Below are 15,163 nucleotides of genomic sequence, written 5' to 3'. Positions count from 1 at the left end.
GAAAATATGGAATGGGTGGTGGAAGAAGGAAGAAAGAAATTATAGATACCATTTATGACCACATGACCACTTGTAGAAATGAGTATAATAGTTATATTTCTTACTATAAGCTTACTAGGTATGTATTAACTAATTCTTTTTCTCTCTTCTCATTCTACCATCTAAGATGTATCAATAAAGATTAGAGGGAATTTTGACCTACTTTAGAAAAGGCTTGAACATCATCTGAAGATAATGTGACATAAGAATTTGTATCCTTGGGGCACCTGGGGTAGCTCAGTCAGCTAAGTGTCTGACTCTTGGTTCGGCTCACGTCTATTTCTCACAGTTTGTGTGGGTTTGAGCCCTGCATCATCGTGCTCTGTGCTGATAGTGCAGAGCCTGCTTCGGATTCTCTCTCTCTCTCTCTCTCTCTCTCTCTCTCTCTCTCTCTCTCTTTTTCTCAAAATAGAAAACAAGAATTTGTATCCTCTTTTGGGAAAAGAGTATGCTTTTGATTTTTTGATGAACAATGGAGTATGTTAACCAGAAACATGATTTTGCTGTTTATTTGGAAGTTAACTATGGTTAAAAGAAGTGTGACTGAATGTCAGATTAACATAGGGTGGAGGGTTGTGGTTTTGTAAATTGTTTGCTGGGCTAATCTGGACCTGCCTTTCCCAGAATCCCCTTCCCTGTTTGGCTAGGGATCAGAGTTGGCCCAAAGAAAATTTGCACAAGATCTGGGAGGTGGGACTGAAGCAGCTGGCATTAACAATATAAAGGTCATCATGGTCAGAGGTGATAGGTGCCAGAAAGTTCTAGTTTCCCCTTGTTCTTTTTCCTTGTTGTGCATCCTTCTTCTTGTTTCTCCCTTGTCCAACTCTCCTTCCTTATTGCTAGTTCTGCTAAAGAAGCAATCCCAGACCCGTTACCAGACCACTCTGCTGTGAATTCACAGAGTGTAGCTATGAAGAGACAACAGCCTTCCATCGTCTACTCCAGTCCCCTCTGTGATCCCATTCCAGCAGCTGATGTGCCTCACTTCCACATTTCCCTGAAAGCACTAACTTGCTCACCAGGGCTAGTGTTGAAGAGGGCCTATGAGTGATTCCCCCCCCCCCCGCTGGTTTTCCAACACTGTTATTTGAACCATTACTTCTCCAGTCTCTTCTCCAATATGTGAAGCAGTGACTCTCAGACTTCAACCTGCAACTGTATCACCTGGAGGGCTTATTAACACTCGTTTGCTGAGTCTCACCTTCAGAGCTTCTGGGTCAGTAGGGCTGTGGTGGGGCCTCAATATTTACATTTCTTTTCTTTTTTTAAATGTTTTTATTTATTTTTGAGAAAGAGAGGGACAGAGTGCGAATGGAGGAGGGGCAGAAAGAGAGGGAGTCGCAGAATCCGAGGCAGGCTCCAGGCTCGGAGGTGTCAGCACAGAGCCTGACACGGGGCTCAAAGTCGTGAACCATGAGATCATGACCTGGGCCCAAGTCGGATGCTTAACCAACTGAGCCACCCAGGCACCCCTGGATATTTACATTTCTAACAGACTCTCAGGTAATGCTGCTTCTTGATGCTGTTGGTTTAATGACTGCACTTTGAGAACACTGGAGTAAAATCTAATTCTTATAATAAACTCTTTATAATATCTATTGTAGTTCTGCATTCCTTGACTTAATTCTGGCCAACATAGAACCCCAGAGCACATAGGGGAAGAACAGAAATTAAAAACTATTAACGTGCAACTAGGGACATGCCAGTGACCACTGGGGAGCAGGACTGCTATCTTCCACTTCCTGCCAATGACCAACAACCAACGATACACAATATATGAAGCGACAGTTTTCAACACCGCTGGACACCGGCCAATGAAAGGCAGTGAAACTGGAAGATGAGAAAGATGAGATGAGCCAGCTTGCTGATTGTAGTATGGTTATGATCACCCAGCTTACTGCCCTGAAAGAGTTCCCCAGCTGTGATGTGGAAAAGGGAACCCAGGTGGAGCCCAACAAACTGAGTTGAGGAAACAGAGCTGATTCTGAGAAGATGAAACAGATCAAGTTTGCAGGGCAGAGTACCAGAAAGGAGAGAGCTGCACAGGAGAAGAACTCCAGAGATGTGCAGAGGGTCCCCTTGAGTATTTGGCTGGGTATTGATCAGCCCAAGAATGTGCAGAAACTAGCTGAGGCAGAAGAAAACCACTCAAAAGGATTAGAGGGAAGAGTGCCCAGCATTCACATGGGGTTGGGAATAGTGCCCCTTCCCACCACGCAGACCAGAAAACCTCATGATCTGAGGGGTAGGGGATAGAGTACTCAGAAAGTAGTGGGACATAACTAGACTTAGAATGAGCATGGATATGGTCCCGCTATCACAAATCTTAAAAAGCAAGACCTGAGAGAATCAAACACTTTCCAAATAACTCACCCCAGAAGAAGTTCAAGAATATTTATAGGAATATAAAAACTGTAGCACCCAACAAAGTGAGATTCATAATATCTAGAAGCTGATTTTTAAAAAAAGCATGCAAAAAAGCAGAAAAGTAAAACCCAGAATAAGGAGAATTATCAGTCCGTCAGAATTGACTCATATTAGAGTTACCAGACAAGGACATTAAAACAATTATAAGTCTGTCCCAGATGGTCCAAAACATAAGAGACAGAAGAAGTTAAAAACAAAAACAAAAACCATGCAAACTTCTAGAGGTGAAAACTACAATGTCTGAGATGAAAAATATACTGAACAGATTGACAGCAGATTAGACACTGCAGAAAAAAAAAAAAGATGAGTAACCTTGAAGACACAACAATAGAAGCTATCCAAAATGTCTCAATAAACCCCAAGCACAAGAAATATGGAGAAAACTATAAGGTATATCACAATCAAATCGCTCAAAACTAATGATAAAGGAAAATCTTACAAGCAGCCAGAAACACACACACACACACACACACACACACACACACACACTATGTGCAGAGGAGCAAAGATAAAAATGAGAGTAGAATTCTTATCAGAAAGAATTCAAGTGAGAAGTCAGTAGAGCAACATTTAAAGTACTGAAAGAAAAAAAAACCATTGACCTTGAATTCTATACCCATTAAAATACATTTCAAAAATGAAGGCTAAATAAAATATTTTCAGACATACAGAAGCTAAAAGAATTCATTATCACCAGACCCACAACATAAGAAATGTTAAAGGAGAAGCCAAAATGATATAAAATCATGTGGAAATATGGATCTACAGAAAGGAAATAAAAATCTCTAAAAAGGGTAATTTACATGGGTAAACATGACATTCTTATTATTTTAATACCTTTGAAAGATAATATAGACGCCTGGGTGGCTCAGTCAATTGAGTGTCTGACTCTTTTTTTTTAATTTTTTTAAGTTTACTTATTTATTTTGAGAGAGAGGAAATGAGTGTAAGCTGGGGAAGGGCAGAGAGCAAGGGAGAGAGAGAATCCCAAGCAGGCTCTGCACTGTCAGCACAGAGCCTGATGTGGGGCTCGAACTCACAAACCATGAGATCATGACCTGTGCCAAAACCAAGAGTCAGACACTCTAAAAAACAAATAATCCAGTGAAGAAATGGGCAAAAGACATGAATAGACACTTCTCCAAAGAAGACATCCAGATGGCCAACCGACAGAGGAAAAAATGCTCCACATCACTCATCATCAGGGAAATACAAATCAAAACCACCATGAGATATCACCTTACACCTGTCAGAATGGCTAACATGAACAACTCAGGCAACAACAGATGTTGGCGAGGACGCGGAGAAAGAGGATCTCTTTTGCACTGCTGGTGAGAATGCAAGCTGGTGCAACCACTCTGGAAAACAGTATGGAGGTTCCTCAAAAAAATTAAAAATAGAACTACCCTACGACCCAGCAATTGCACTACTAGGTATTTATCCAAGGGATACAGGTGTGCTGTTTCGAAGGGACACATGCACCTCAATGTTTATAGCAGCACTATCAACAATAGCCAAAGTATGGAAAGAGCTCAAATGCCCATCGATGGATGAATGGATAAAGAAGATGTGGTGTGTATATACAATGGAGTATTACTCGGCAATCAAAAAGAATGAAATCTTGCCATTTACAACTATGTGGGTGGAACTAAAGGGTATTATGCTAAGCGAAATTAGTCAGAGAAAGACAAATATCATATGACTTCACTCATATGAGGACTTTAAGGCACAGAACAGATGAACACAGGGAAGGGAAGCAAAAATAATATAAAAAACAGGGAGGGGGACAAGACATAAGAGATTCTTAAATGTGGAGAACAAACAGAGGGTTATGGGAGGGGGTGTGGGAGGGGGGAGGGGCTAAATGGGTCAGGGGCCTTAAGGAAACTACCCCTGAAATCATTGTTCCACTATATGCTAATTTGGATGTAAATTTAAAAATATAAATAATGTTTTTAAAAAAAGAGTCAGACACTTAACCAACGGACCCATCCAGGGGCCCGGAGCATCTGACTCCTGATTTTGGCTTGGGTCATGATCCCACGGTTATGATATCAAGCAAGCCCTGCATCTGGCCATGCCGAGCATGGAGCCTACTTGGGTTTCTACCTCTCCTTGTGTCCCTCTCCTCTGCTCTCATTCTCTCTCTCTCCCTCCCTCCCTCCCTCCCTCTCAAAATAAATCAATAAACACTGACAAGCACAACCTCGGTCAGGTGATCAAGGTCAGGATCATGTGAAAGGTCATGTTGATATTATGTACTGTGATACGACATGATGAGAATGGCACTTCACCTCTTGTGGTTCTTCCTCTCTCAAAGCCATGACCCGAGTATAACCATGAGAAAAATACCAGACACCTCAAATTAAGGGACATTCTACAAAATACTTGGCCAGTACCCCCAAAACAGTAAAGGTTGCAAACAAACAAACAACAACAACAAAAAAAAACAACGACAACCACAACAAAAGACAAGGAAAGTCTGGGGCACCTGGCTGGCTCAGTTGGTAGAGCATGCTACTCTTGATCTCTGGCTCATGAGTTGGAGTCCCACGTTGGGTGTAGAGTTTACTTAAAAAAATAAATTAGAGGGGCACCTGGGTGGCTCAGTCGGTTGGGCGGCCGACTTCGGCTCAGGTCATGATCTCGCGGTCCGTGAGTTCTAGCCCCGCGTCGGGCTCTGTGCTGACAGCTCAGAGCCTGGAGCCTGCTTCATATTCTGTGTCTCCCTCTCTCTGACCCTCCCCTGTTCATGCTCTGTCTCTCCCTGTCTCAAAAATAAATAAACGTTAAAAAAAATTTTTTTTTTAAATTACATTAAGGGCACCTGGGTGACTCTAGTCGGTTAAGCGTCCAGCTTTGGCTCAGGTCATGATCTCACAGTTCGAGAGTTCGAGCCCTGTGTCGGGCTCTGTGCTGACAGCTCAGAGCCTGGAGCCTACTTCCAGTTCTGTGTCTCCTTCTCTCTCTGCCCCTTCCCCGCTTTTGCTCTCTCTCCCTCTCTCAAAAATAAATAAACATTAAAAAAAAAAAAAGTAAATTACATTAAATAAAAACAAAAACAAAAAACAAGGAAAGTCTGAGAAACTGTTGAACCCAAGAGGAACCTAGGGAAACATTCCTACTAAATACAAACTGGTATCCTGGATGGTATCTTGGAAAAAAAGAGGGATAAGTGAGAAACTGAGGAAATCTGAGTATAGACTTTAGTTACTAATAATGTATCAGTATTGGTTTATCAATTGTGACAAATATGCCATATGAATGTAAAACGTTAGTAATAGGGGAAGCTGGGTATAGAGTGTATGGAAAGTCTCTGTATTATCTTTGTAACTTCTCTGTAAATCTAAAATGATTCTAAAATTAAGTGTTTTTTGTTTTTAACTGAAAAGCCTCGCAAATGCCTCTCTCTTGGAATTAGGTGGGTGTGGGGAGACTTTCAAATTCTAAGGCCAATGAAATCTCTCAAAGTCTTAATAAACAAATTCCTGAGCCTCCAAATTCCCCTAAATGCACCCCCTGACACATGCTTTCCCAACCTTCCTTAACCCTGCCCTGCCAAGAAGTAAACTTTTCTCTACATAAAAGCTTTTATTTTTTTATTTTATTTTTTTTATTTAAAAAATTTTTTTTTCCATTTATTTATTTTTTGAGAGACATAGAGAGACAGAGCACAAGTGGGGGAGGGGCAGAGAGAGAAGGAGACACGGAATCCGAAGCAGACTCCAGGCTCTGAGCTGTCAGCACAGACCCCGATGCGGGGCTCGAACTCACAAACTGTGAGATCATGACCTGAGCCGAAGTCAGATGCTTAACCGACTGGGCCACCCAGTCGCCCCAAAGCTTTTATTTTTTTAATGTTTCCTTATTTTAAAAAAATTTATTTAAGTTTGTTCATTTTTGAGGGGGGGGGGGGGAGACAGAGTGTAAGTGGGGGAGGGGCAGACACAGAATCCAAAGCAGGCTCCAGGCTGTTAGCACAGAGCCCGACATGGGACTTGAACTCGCGAACTGCGGGATCATGAGCTGACGTCAGATGTTCAACCGACTGAGCCACCCAGGCACCCCTGTGTAAAGGCTTTTAAATGGCCGTGTCCCAAGAGCTAATTATCTCACAAGCTGCTATGACTCTCCTCAGCCTCCACCTCTCATCGCCCCTCGGCCAATGATGACCATCAGACCCCAAAATAACTCAGTGAGAGAGGCAGAAGGCCTGGTTATACACCAAAGAGTTACAATGTCTTGCTAATCTGTATTAGCAAGAATCTGGGGGGGTACACATGGGAGTGAATTCTAGGCATATCAGACCGAAAGGGATAGAATATAAGACTTGATCCAGCCACGTCCGTTGATACGGGTGCAGCCACCAATGGTTTGACCGAAGCAGACTTGAGTAGTATTCGTAATTTGCTAAATTGGCTAATGAAAGCGTGGACCTGCTTAGTGGGGGTTCCGAGAGTAGCAATACCAACACCACTCTAGAAGTTGTTAGAAATGCAGAATCACCGACCCCAACCCAGACCTCCCAAATCTGAAACCGTGGGGAAGGGGCCCAGCAATGTGTGTTGCAAGCCCTTCAGGTGATTGTGATGGACAGTGAAGGTTGAGAACCACGGGCCTGCAATCCCTGAGGTCGAAATGCCAGGTCTTCCCCAGCATAAGGTCATCAGGAAAGAATTCCTAAGGCTCCAGGTAATGAGTTATGTTGGAACTGGATCCAACTTGGATTCCCTGGGAGAGCTGAAAGACTCACGCTTCGTTAAGGTGTCAGTTGGTGAGGCGAGGGCCAGCCTCCTCGAAGTACCCTGTGATGGCCACTGGAGGTGACAGCAGGTGCTGGGATCGGTTCCCTAATTTCAGCGGGAATAATGGAGACTCATTGGCAAAGGCCAGCTGCTTAACCATCAGAGACAAGGTAAGCCTCGTTACCACAGGGAGCCCCGGAGCCGAGGTGGTGTGAGAGAGTCTCAGGCTGACGCAGAACTGGAGGAGGGCTCTGTTCCAGGGCAAGATGGCGGCGATGCAGGAAGGCCCTGAACTCACCTCCTCCGCGGACACACCAACTCTACACTGACTTGAGAGCAAGTCCTCCTGAGGAAGAACTGAGGGCTGACAGAACACCTTCTGCTTAAAAAAAGGTAGGGAGACCACACCGAGAAGGGCAAGAGAGCAGGAGGCAAGTAAGGAAGGGAACCCCACTCCAAGCTGTGAACTGCAGCTGGGAGGAATAGGACTGAGGGACCCAACCTGGGGCACAGAAGAAAAGCTGCAGTTTAAAAGGGCAACAACTGGGGCGCCTGGGTGGCTCAGTCTGTTAAGTGTCTGACTTCAGCTCAGGTCATGATCTCACAGTTGGTGGGTTCGAGCTCCGCTTCGGGTTCTGTGCTGACAGCTCAGATCCCGGAGCCTGCTTCTGATTCTGTGTCTCTGTCTCTCTCTCTCTGTCCCTCCCTTGCTCGTGCTTGCTCGCTCTCTCTCTCCTTTCAAAAAATTTAAAAAAATAATAATAAAATAAAATGTCAAAAATGCTGATTCCTCACCGAGAACTATGAAATTAAAAGCTCTGGGGCGGCACCTGGTTGGTTCCCTCAGTGGAGCGTGCGACTCTTGATCTCAGGGTCGTGAGTTCAAGCCCCACACTGGGGGTAGAGATTACTGAAAAGAATAAAATCTTTAAAATAAATGAAACAAAAGCTCTGAGAGTAGGCATGAAAATCTGCCTTGAATAACAAATTCTGTGTAACCTTATGCTTGCTAAAGTTTTTAAAGAGCGACCTGATATTAGACCAGCAGATTTTAAATTCCTTAAGGTTGCTCTGTGCATGTACCAATTTGTAATGAAGTGTGTGTGGTGGGGTTGGGGAGGGAGGGTTGGGGCAGCAGGAGTGCCGAAGGTTGATAGATCCCATAGTCTGGACATTAGTTATGAAAACGAATTTTATTTTTTTTTTTTAATTTTTTTTTCAACATTTATTTATTTTTGGGACAGAGAGAGACAGAGCATGAACGGGGGAGGGGCAGAGAGAGAGGGAGACACAGAATCGGAAACAGGCTCCAGGCTCTGAGCCATCAGCCCAGAGCCCGACGCGGGGCTCGAACTCAGGGACCGCGAGATCGTGACCTGGCTGAAGTCGGACGCCCAACCGACTGCGCCACCCAGGCGCCCCATATTTTTTTTATTATTATTTTTTTTTAGTGTTTATTTATAATTGACAGAGAGAGACAGAGCATGAGTGGGAGAGGAGCAGAGAGAGAGGGAGACACAGAATCTAAAGCAGGCTCCAGGCTCTGAACGGTCAGCACAGAGCCTGATGCGGGGCTCGAACTCACGGGCAGCAAGATCATGACCTGAGCCGAAGTCGGACGCTCAACCGACTGAGCCACCCAGGTGCCCCCGAAAATGAATTTTCTTAAGGGTGGAGAGTGTGGCGATCAGATGGGGTGATAGAGAGACCATAGACCACATAAAAATGAGTATGAGTGACCGAGGTGCTTGATGGCTGTGGTTTCACTGTCTAAGTCCCTCTGGGAAATGAACCCTGTTACGGTGGTAGTTTTCAGAAACTATTATGAGAAATAAACTAGGTAGACTGACACATATAATGTAAAACATGTATTTAAATTTGATCAACTTCTAAAAGATAAAAATTGGTATTTTTAGGAGTGCCGTATCTTTTTCAAGCTCAGGTATCTCATGACTCATTATTTTGGGTAATTTTTACCACCACCCATCACTCTCAAACCAATATGTACCTTGAACTGAAGCCTGTAACCACGAGGTTAAACAATTTGAATAAACTAACCATTTGTCTTTAAAACTAAATAAAGAAAAATAAAATAAAATAGAACCGGAGGACATAATATAGACAATCCGATGTGCCGTCAGGAAGACAAAGCTTCGGGACTAAAGGACTGGTTTCCAGTAAATGTCTGATTTGAAGAAAATAGGTAGCGTTGGAATTTTCTTGGGTGATGACGGGCTGATGAGAGGATGTCTCCTATCGATCTCGGGAGCTTTTGCTAGAGGCAGGAAGAGGAGATGACCCAGGTTGGGCTGGTCTCACCAAGTGGGCTGAATTGAGGTTTGCTTGGGTGACTGATCTGATCTGCTTAGGAAAATGTCAAAGGCTCCTCTCCATTTGTTGTTTTATTTTAACGGGCTCTAACTGAGCTCCCCCCTCTCTGTAGTCCCTGCCCATGAGTACAGCCAAACCCTCAACAGACTCACCAGCAGCTCGCTGTTTGCTTGCCCTCAACTGCAATTCCTCTGCTATTCCCGAATACACTGTTGTCCTGGCTTACCTCAGATTACCTCTTTATTTGGGTCAACAATGGTCATCGAGTGTTTTGAACCGTGTGGATCTGTGGTCGTGGGCAGATGACCACAGCGTCTCTACTAACACTACAACCTTCTCGAGTGCTGCCGAACGACACCTAATGCCTCGGGGTGTTCCTCCATGACCGGGTAACGGACGGAGGAGGACCGTGCCGTGAAGGTCAATTCCAGCAAGCCTGGAATTGGCCTGAGCTGTTGGTTTAGCTAAAGTATTTGCATGGCACCGATCCTTGGTGAAGGCATGAAAAATAACGATTAATGGTATTGCTTTACAACTATGGCTCTCGTGACTTTCAGGGAGGTTGGTACTGGTTGTTAGCACTGTTGACTGATTACAGGGAGATTAGCTTTTTGTGCCCAGTCTCACTGAGACCCCTGGGAGATTCTGGTTTCGTGAAAACTGTGGGAACCCAAAAATTAAGGCAACCAAGGACTCAGATCCCGCAAACGTGAAGATTTGGGTCACCCTGCTTGGTCAAGAACCCTATCCCGAAAAGTGCCAGCAGAGGTGAAAGGGAATGGAAGTGAGAAGAAGGCATCTAGGGTTACCTTGGCCTTGGGGCCAGCCATAGGAGTGGAGACCGTCGCGTCCCTATTTCGTGAGCTGTTCTTGTTTCTTTTTCTCCCTTTAGCCCGTTACTCTATCTGAGGAACACTGGTGATTTCGGCTGAGAGTATGACCAGCTAACATTACCCCACGGTGGTATGATAGCTGGTGAGAAATGGCGGGTCCGCTATGTAGGAGAGACAAGATGTTCACCTGGGAAAAGGCCTAGGGTGGATGCTGAGGGGTCAAAGAGGTAGCCTGTGCCGTTTACATTTCTTTGTCCTTTAGAACCACCTCCGCCCCTGCCACCTTCTCCACTCAGCCCTCTGCCCCAGGAGGCCGCCCTTGTGGCCCACGTCCAGTATCTTCTGTGTCCTGGTGGAGCCCCACAGGAGATCGGAGACAGAGGCAGAGGTCAGGTGGCTTACTTCCTCTTGTGATCAACCACGATCATGTCTTCTCTCACGGGCCTTGTGGTGCCTTTCTCTCCCTGCGGAGGCCAGTGGCCATTCCCTCCCTCGTCCCTTCCCGCATCATGGTGGCAATGCTTGGCTGCTACCGAACTTGGATTGCTGCCCTATCCTTTGTGGTTCCCTGACACCCACATCGTTTTTGTAAATAAACCCTCCTCAAATTATCCTATTTTGAATGTGCCATCTGTTTCCTGTCGGGAGACTGGCTGATGCAGTGGGTTTTCTGCCAAAATTACCCTGCTAACAGTTTCATTATTTGAACTTCAACTCGTGGTGTCCTGACATTTCCCCCCACGCCCTTATAGGGGAGCTGTTTTGAGCCCCCTGGGAGGGTCTGCTGCCCCATAGCAGGCAAAAGGGTGAAATAATACAGTGCAAGCACCCAGCACGATGTCTGTACAGGCAGACTCAATAAATCCTAGAAGAATCCCCCCACCTCCCACCGCCCTACCCGGCTCCACACTGCAGACGAGGTTCGTGGGGTTTGGCCTCTTTCGTTCCGTCATGCATTGTTAGCAATTTGAGTAGGGGAGGGGGTTAAATGAGCCATTTTGCCAAAAATGACTACGTTACTGAATGACGATTTTATTGTTCAATTCGTAAATTTTAATGCATTTGCAAAAGGCAAGAAGGGAAAACACGTAATTTAAGTCATTTGGAAGCAAAACTGGGCTGTAGGCAGGGCAAACCCAGTCTCACCAGGCAAGCAGACTTCCTACCAAGTTAATGACACTTAAGCTCCAGGGCCCCTCGCGCACATGAGGCCCCTTGATGGTCCGAGCCCTCCAAATTGTTTCGGCTTCAGGCCCCACAAAACCTGGAGATCCCCCCTGCGGGGAAGATACTACATTCTGTGTCCTCCCTGGGGCACACTGAAATTCTGTTTGGGGCACTGTCAGCTCACACCAACAGAAGCCACATGCGTCCTGGATGAATCCAACCAGAATAGGGGCCTCTGGCAGATGTGTGCCATGCCGTGCGACAGGCACTCTTCCCCAGCTTCTACGGGGGCAGGGCCCGGGGCCGCAGGCACGCACCTTCCAGAACGCTGGCAGTTATCTGACTTCCCAGTGAGAACTCATACATCTCAACAACCATTCCCCACGACCTCTGACAACCGCTGCTTTACTTTATGGCACAAGAGTTGTCCTCAGCTACGCGACCCCCCCCACCCCCTCCCACCCCCCTCCACCCCCCCACCCCCCCTCCCCCACCCCCCACCCCGGGCCAAAGGCCTCAACTCTTTGTTATTCAAAAAGAATGTCACGGGTGGGGGGGGCACCTGGGTGGCTCAGTGGATTAAGCGTCCTACTCTTGGTCTTGGCTCGCTCAGGTCATGATCTCACGGTTTGTGAGATCAAGCCCCGGGTCAGGCTCTGTGCTGACAGTGTGGAACCTGCTTGGGATTCTCTCTCTCCCTCAGTCTCTGCCCCTCCCCTACTCACTCTGTCTCTCTCAAAATAAATTTTAAAAAAATTTTAACTCTCTGTTTAAAAAAAGTTAGAGTATAATTATGGGAAACCGACGTATGCCTACCAACTAGCCTTGTCCTCTTTCCTTCATATTTTGTTTTTAGAATGGAAACATCCCAGATGCAACTGAAGCATTCTTTCTACTCATGCCTACTGGGATGTCTGCCCCCCTCAGTGTAACTGCTCTCCTCCTTTCGCAATTTACCATTCTCACGCGTGTCTTTATGCTTTTGCTGTATACACCTACAAGCTATGTATAGTATTGCTTTGCATGTTATTTTTATTGTGGGAAAATATACATAACGTACAGTTTACCGTTTCCACCATTTTTAAGTGTATGTTTCAGTAGTATTAAGTTGCATTCACAGTGTTGTGCAACCATCACCATTCTCCGTCCGTAGACCTGTTTCATCTTTCCAAACGGAAAATCTGTGCCCATTGAACTCCGATCCCCTTCCCTACAGCCCCTGGCAACCATCATTCGATTCTACTATCTGTCACTGGGAATTTATGGTTCTTTATGTAAGTGGGATTACACAACGTTTGCCTTTCTGTGTCTGGCTTATTTCACTTAGCATAATGCCCTCACTGTCCATCCAGGTTGTCGCAAGATTTCATTCTTTCTTACGGCCGAGTGAGAGTCCCAGGCATTCTCAAGGTCAAAGGATTCACAGATGTTAGGCTTTTGATACAGATTAGATTACAGTCTTTTTTTTTTTTTAATGTTTATTTATTATTTTGAGAGAGAGACGGGTCGGGGAGAGCGCACGCAGGAGAGGCGCAGCGAGAAGGGGAGAGAGAGAATCCCGAGCAGGCACCACACTGTCAACACAGAGCCTGACGTGGGACTTGAATTCACAAACGGTGAGATCATGACCTGAGCCGAAGTTGGACGCTTAACCGACTGAGCCACCCAGGCGCCCCCAGTCTGAGTCAGTCTTGAGGCTGGCCTTCCAGTCTGGACTCACCATGTTTACGGATCACTGATGACCTGGAAGAATTCCAGAGGATGATAGAGGTCAGTACAGGCTCTGGAGTCCGTGGTAGGTTCAAATCCCAGCCCTGCCACTTGCTAAAGGTGCTACCTCTGCACGAGTTACTTAAACTCTCTGAACCTCAGTTTCCCCATGAACCGACCTGGGGCTCGAACCCATGAACCGTGAGATCGTGACCTGCGCTGAAACCAAGAGTCGGACACTTGACCGATGGAGCCACCCAGGGGCCCTATACTCTAAATTTTGTAATACGCTTTGAGTTTTTCATAATCTGAAGGAACAAGATATTATGTATGCCTGGTAAGTAGGAGTCATTCAGAGACCCGACCTTAAGAATAAGCTCCCACAGGGAGCTCAGCTCCAACTGGATGGCTCATTTGGTTAAGCGTCCGACTTTGGCTCAGGTCATGATCTCACAGTTCGTGGGTTCGAGCCCCGCGTCGGGCTCTGTGCGGACAGCTCGGAGCCTGGAGCCTGCTTCGGATTCTGTGTCTCCCTCTCTCTCTTCCCCTCCCATGCTCATGCTCTGTCTCTCAATAATAAATAATAATAAAAATTTAAAAAGTTAAGAATAAGCGCCTACCCTCCTCACATGGCCTGAGCAGCCTCCACTTATTTGCCAAGTCTGGAGCAGAGCCTGGAAGTTGTAACGTCAGAACATCCTTCCAGGCCCACCCTCTCCAGGCTGGCCAAAGCACATCCTTCTTGCAAGAACCCCGGGGAATTGGAGGACAGAGAAACCGCTGGAGGAATCCAAGCTACCGACAAGCTGTGAGCTAAAAGACGCCTTCTGTGGGGAAATGCGGAAACGTTACTTGCCAGTGGGCGGCCTCACAGCATGCAAGCCTCACCTCATGAGAGCTTGTAGGGACTGGGTCAGGGGGTCTGGAGTCGATTTCCACACTGATGAGGCTGTGAGGAAGGTGGTCGATGTCAGGGCTTAGCCTTCCCCGTGAGGAATGATGAGAACCTTCCCACGTGAGCCTGAGCCTGAGACAGAGGTGTTGACTACGATGAATCCCCATGTTTCCGACAAGGGTTTCCACCTCGTGTGTCGAGCTGAAGGCCTCTGCAGGGGGGCTGGCTCTGAGGAGCCCCTCTTGTCCCTCCTCACTGCCATGCAGATGGCTGTGCCAAGAGGCTCACCTGGACTCCAGCCCAAGGACAGTCTGACTGTGTTGCCGTGAGGCCTGCCTTGACGCTGGTCTTTGCCTCTCTGAGCACCAGTGGTCCTCGTCTGTGAGGCTCAGGTGGTTGCTGGCGCCCTACCTCAGGCCACAGATTTGTGTCATACGAGGCTCAGAGCATGAAGGGTCCCGAAGGAGCAGCCCTGCGGTGACTGGCTGACAAGGAGGTCCTCCAGTGGAGGCCTGGCCTTAAATGCACCTTCTCGGACGCCTGGGAAATGCTTGTGCAACGTCAGACCTGCCTGGTGGAGTGGAGAGCACGGTCTCTCCCCCGGCCTTGGGCTGCTGGGATGGAGTTAACTGGGGCGTCTCCACCCATTACCAAATAGGCACTACCCTTGGCTGGCTCCCTGCGTGCCTGAAACGCGTCCTCTCTAATTCTTACAACGACCTCTAGAAGAGATACCATCCGCACTTCACAAATGAAGATACTGAGGCTCAAAGAGGGACCATCGGCTCGCCTGCACTCATGCCACAAATGTGGCAGAACCAAGGTCAGTATCTCCGAGACCCCCACTCAGAGGCAGCCTCTGTCAGCGGTCAAAGGCGGCTGGTGGGGGGGCGAGGGCGGGGCTCAGGCGCAGGTGCCGGGAGCCCCCCCCCCCACCTCTCCCCAGGCCCAGCTCATGGCTAGCACCGAGCTTGCAGGGGGAGTGGGCGGGCCACCGAGGCGGCGGCGGCAGTCAC

Source organism: Lynx rufus, unplaced genomic scaffold, assembly GCF_022079265.1.
Source record: "Lynx rufus isolate CCGP_SWC_20201006 ecotype Redwood Valley unplaced genomic scaffold, mLynRuf1.p SCAF_9, whole genome shotgun sequence".
NCBI lineage: Eukaryota > Metazoa > Chordata > Mammalia > Carnivora > Felidae > Lynx > Lynx rufus.
Note: the sequence above shows the minus strand (reverse complement) of the source record.